The sequence below is a fragment of the Paralichthys olivaceus genome, chromosome 16 (assembly GCF_024713975.1).
Source record: "Paralichthys olivaceus isolate ysfri-2021 chromosome 16, ASM2471397v2, whole genome shotgun sequence".
In the NCBI taxonomy this organism is placed as follows: Eukaryota; Metazoa; Chordata; class Actinopteri; order Pleuronectiformes; family Paralichthyidae; genus Paralichthys; species Paralichthys olivaceus.
In genome coordinates, this window is record NC_091108.1 from 18265517 (window position 1) to 18271516 (window position 6000).

Consider the following 6000-nt stretch of genomic DNA (forward strand, 5'->3'; position numbering starts at 1 on the left):
GCTTATTCAAAGGGGTTTGTCGTTTCTCAAGAGACAATGACATTAATAATAAAGACTTGGATCTAGAATCAGTGGAATGCCAGCAAGCCCAAGCTCGTTATTTCTTGCCCGTTATTTCCAATTATTTTAAAATCTTTCTGATATATTAGTTCTTTAGCCCTCATTAAATCGTGACTTTATTCTTACATTATTAAGATTTTATTCTCTAACTCAGTGTGTTGTTATTTTAAATTTGGTGCTACTACTCTGTTTGAATTGAATTTAGAAAGACTGGCAGTTAAAGAGGACCTAAGATTAATCCCTGATGGACACCAGAAAACACTGTGCAAATGTTTACATGTTAACAGAACAGAACAATAAAACAATTAAAGAGACAATTGGTGGTAATGTACGATCTTTTAGCAGGATGTCAAGATGGTCTCAGCAACTCATTCCATTAAATAGATTGTCGATTTATTTTTTTTTAAATGTGTCGTACATTTACAAATGAGAACGTTTTAATGTCACCTTAATTTGAGATGTTTCACTTTTGTGACTTGCATTGTTAGAGTAAAGGGTAACACTCGATATGTGTTCAGTCTTTAAATGGCATAACAGTTTCTAAAAGTCACAGACATTTGATTATTGAAGGATGGTAAATGTTAAAGCTATGATTGTATATATGCTATATATATATAAATATATATATGTATATATACAATTATAACAGACAGTTAGTTTGAGCAGAATTTCTTTAATAGTAGCAGAATAATTGTCTTCCTATTGAAACAGTCATGGAAAATGTCAGAGAAAAACATACTCTTCTAACTATTTACTGATGGGGTCCTGTCAGGGTTCAGCTCCTTCCACAGTGAGGATTATGATTTTAAATGTCACTGCATGGAGCAGGATTCCTGCAGTTTGGTCCAACTGGGTCAAGAAGCATTGTGGTCTCATCATCTGCAGAAAATGTTTAGTTGTAACAATGGGCACTGAACATGAACGGAAGCCTTGTGCATTTGTCACTTAATATCTCTATTTTCTCAGAAAGAAGGAGAATGCTTTAGGCTTATTTGTTATTCTAGCAGAATACAAATAGAATGCAAACTTTTCAAGTGAGTTGCTGTCTCTTACAATGTTATTTGAAGAAGACTACTTTCATATCTGAAAATTGTAACACTACTGCACAGCTGTCTTCCATATTCGGAGACAGAAAAACACGAGTGTCTACCCTTGAAAGTATCCTTGAATGAGAGCAATCAATTATCTGTAAAGCCTTTCATTGTACTTTATAAATATTAAAGATCATCATTTTCTCTCTAGGCCATAGAATATGACATTGACAATTTGATACAATTACGATCAAGGTGCTAACTGATCATTTTAGATTTCAGAACTATATCAAATATACGTTAATACTTGATGTTAGTTCTTTGCATATTTTAAGAATTGTTTTGCTCTAAAAAGACCTGTCCTGCTAACATATACTATTTATAAAAAAAATACAATATCAATTTTTAACTTACGACTCTTCAATAAATTGAAATCTGTGTGCTTTTAAAGTGCAATTGTCCTAAAATCAAGGAAAATAAAGGTGGACTCTATATTGTAAAACATAAACAACCCATGCAAGAGACTAGATGCTGAAAAAATAAGAACCGCACTCAAGGATCAATATCTATTTCATGCTTCTATGGCACCAATGGCAGTGTGAAATTTAATGCTGTTCATGTTACCTGCTCTGAGTGCATAAGGGAAAATAAAGTTGAGTTTAGTAATTTAGAGGCTGATGATGCCTCCAAAGTATGGGTTTAATGTCACATTCAAAAGAAGAAAAAAGAACACAGAGTCATTTTCAGTGCTGACTTATCGTGAGTACAGCCCGGCTCAGCAGGGGTCTAATGTTTTCTGGGTCAGTGCACTTGCTCTAGTGCTCCTGTTTCACTTCCCTGCAGCAATACAGTGACACACTCTTTTGTATCATTATAGAACATTCATTTGTATTTTAGTATTTGTGTTTGTGATGCTGTAAAATCATTCACAATTTACCTCCTCCTGTTTTGCATTAGGGATAGGACAACTTTAATCTTGTACAAACAAGACTGCAAGTCAGTACTTGCGCACAGCATTTAATATGATAAATCCTTCAACAGAATTGAGATGAACTGCACTACACTCATTCTATCTGGGTTTGTCTCTATATGCATGCCCACATTCACATAACCCAGCATTCCAACACTGTTTTAAATCTTTAAAAATGTTTTACTCAAATCATAATGAGGGTCTACAGATCAAATTAGTTTGATGCAGATGAGCCACCCCAAAAATGAATTGAGTGTCAAATGGTTAAAGATATGAAGATGAGATTTATATGCAAGGCTCGCTGCTGCTGTCTTATCCATTTTGTCAGGTTTTTAAGGAGCAGGTGGACACAAAAATGCAGAAGCAAAAAGTGTAACAAAAAGTGTCCTTTAATTAAGGCAAGGTTGACGGAAAAAAACACACACAAATAAGCACTGGAAAGTAAGAAAAGGACTCCAAAAGGTTAAACTGAAAAAACATAGAAACAATAGCAAAACACAAAGAGCTCACGAGTGAAGGTGATGACGTGAGACGGCCATGTAAGACAAAGGGAAGCACAGAGACTTATATACACAGGGAGGCAGGGCTAATTGGACACACAGGTGCAGACTATCACAAGGGCGGGAAACAGGACAAAGACAGGAAGTAAAGGTGGAAACACAAGAGGAGCAAAAAGTACAAAATAAAACAGGAAACACAGACTCACAGAGAACACAAATCCAACACAAACCTGAAACACAAGGAAAACAGGAAAAGTAATAAAGAGTCAAAGATCAAAACTAAAATAGTCTTCATAAAAGGAGTCAAAGTCCAGAGTCATCACACATTTTCGGTTATTTAAATGCAAATGCCTCTATTGAAAGATTACATGGTACTCTGGAAAAAGGGACAGTTCTCTTTGTCTTATGATACTTTTTCAAATTCCATTAGAAGTAGATATGTCAGTCATCCATCATGAAGGCTGTTGTTCTTCCCAAAAAACAAAATTGGCATTAAGATTAGGGGAGCAGGAGGAATGCTGCTCAGTGTTCATTGGCTCGATACTTCGCAGTTAAGTGCTGAGGAGGTCTACAATATCGTGCATTCGCTCACATGTGACTTTCACCTGCTGAGGGATGATGGGGAGAAGCAGCCACCGTGACGGTGAGAGATAAAGGACACGTGCTGTTGCCAGAGTTTACATCTGTGTCATAACAACGCACGGAGGTTCCATGTAAACTATATTTACAGTCTACAGAAAATAATACTATGGGGTAGGAAACAATATGACTGCAGCCAGTTTTACGCTTCAACACCACATGCTATACTTGACATATACTGTGCAATTGTTACCAGGTTTTTGTGACAAACCTGCATGGCTATGTTAGCTAAACTCAACCCCTACATCATCACCACCTGTCAGGTCTTACGTGTTCATTTGAAATGATTGTGGCTTGATACCATCTTACAGTGCCAGAGATGGTGAATCAGGCAAATGGATAGTGACAATTCAGGATTAATATGGGAAGGTGAGCCAGCAGTTTACCCTTCTGTCACAGTTGTGCAGAGTTTTGACAAAGATTGATTGGGACTGCAGATGAGCAGCAACATTAAGGTGAGTGCATTGTCAACCATCAGCAGTGTGATGGCATGCGTTTACTCCACAATGTAATTTCACTGTCAAGAAGGAGGCTGAGGATCAACCAAAGAGAAGAAGGTCAGAAGGCCAAACTTGACAAGAAATGCTGTAGTTAAGGGCCAAGATCTGCATTAAGGCTTTCCCACCGTGACTGAGCAGTCTAATGCAATGGGCTATCCACTATTTGTTCTGGTAATACCGATGGCAAGTCTGGCCATGGTTGTGAGAACTAAAGAGGGTTGAAAGTTCATGAAGACAGAGACATGAGTAACATTTAATTAGCAATGTTTGACAGAGCGAAGGTCATTATCCATTAGCTAATGTTGTTAATAGCAAATCGCAATGAATGTAATTGCAGACAGACATTTTTCATAATGTCTAGTCTGTCACTTTTAGTGTGATGCTAGTTGTTAAAGCTGAAGAGTTGTCAGTAACTTGTCCACAGCTGGTGTGCTAGCTCTGGAAAACAATCTCATCCTCTATTACAGCTGCAACAGTAGTTAGTAATTATCTCATTATTTGTCCTTTGTATGTACGACATACAAAATGTTTTATACACCTAAACACACAATTGTGCTCGCACAGTTGGAGTATTTGGATTGATACATAACTGGAAATGCTTGGGTAATGTTACCTTCCTTGGTGGCTTATCTACAAGTATATAATATATCTCTTTATTCCACCAGTGAGGGGTGGCTCTTCATCACTCTTTCTCCAGAATCGCTTGCTTTTCATTTAACAGGTGGTACTATTGTGATTACAGACACATTTCATTGTTAAATTCATTAAAGGATTTTTTTGCTCTTACTTCCAAACAATCTTTTCCTCAGGTGACCAATTACTGTGATGTTTTTTTGTTGGGAAGGACTCTGAGCTATTAGCAGAGAAAGCACAACTGAAGAAGATGAAAATGCTCTGCAGATGTCAGCAAGACACTCAGTTCAGCATGATTCATTGACGTCTTTTCTCTCTTTCTCTCTCTCCACAGGGCTCTGCCAGCCCTGTAGGCTTTCTGTGAGGGAAAAAAGAGCAAGGTGTTGCTATCGGCTGCCTGTTTGACAGACTCATTGTTGGCTTAAATAATATACTTTTCACTCTAACTGATTTTTTTGGCTTTAGGTCCTGTAATGCAGGGTCTGCAATGGCATGCCGATCATGCATGCCTCAAATAAAAGGTTTGTGGATATAATTCTACATTTAAGGGAAACTAGACTTTTTAATGGAGATTCTAATCACACAGTTCCTTGAAAACATATTATTATAGCTGTGGGACTACAACACACAAATTGGGTGATTGCTGTTTCTTTGTCTTTCTTTTCTACAGGTTTCACTTTCTGCAGGTGCACATACTTATTCCATTCATTCGATGCCTGCTCCGATATATATTTTATATTAATGACACTGTTAAAGATGAAAAGATACCTTGTAGAACCAAACAGAATTTGAACACCACTCAGCATAGCATCAAAGCTCCAAAAATAAAACTGCAAGGACCCATCTTTGCACAAAGTAAGAGACACTGTACATTAGACAGAATTCTGTACAAGCCTGTCTTTTGTGAAAAGCCACTGAAGAGGCCAGGTAGAAATGCATCAATAATTCAGTCTGAGATATCTTATATTTGACCTCATACAAAAATTCATTCCCTTGTATTGAACCAAGTTCAAAGAAAGATGACAAAAGATACTGGAAAGAAAGACGGTGGGTGGATACAAAACAGCTCTCATTCTTCTCCGCTGCGTCCTCACATATTGATTGATGAGGTTACAGCCAGCCTTTGGGTTTAAAAATGGAAATCTGATAAAACACCTTGCAATAAAGATTCTACACAGCTGCTGACTTTGTGTTAGATTTCCTTGCTTCTTATTTTTTAATGAAAAGAAGAACATTTATAGATTGACAACTGTCCTTGACTGTCACTGAATAGTTATAAAACCACAAACCAAAAGAGTAATAGTCCCAACAAGCCTTTAAAATATATTCTAATTTCAAAAGCAACTCATAAACTGTGTTTTCTATTGAAGGTAATTGACTGTAATATAACACGTAAAAAGTGAATTTTGGAAAAGGTAGAATATGCTGTGTTTCTCTAATCAACAGTTGCCCACAGGTCGACTGGTGGAAATCTTTTGAAAATAATTTGTTTTATATTTTTTTTATTATACTAGGCATAGATTTAGTCATATAGGAGTTGGATGAAACACCTCAAAAAATGACAGCCAAGCTTTCAGTCTCAACAAACACATTTTGAGCTTTACCATGTTTGGATCTACAGCAGGATTACGGTTCCGTCTTGTGCGTGTTTCTTTTTAGTCTGCCTG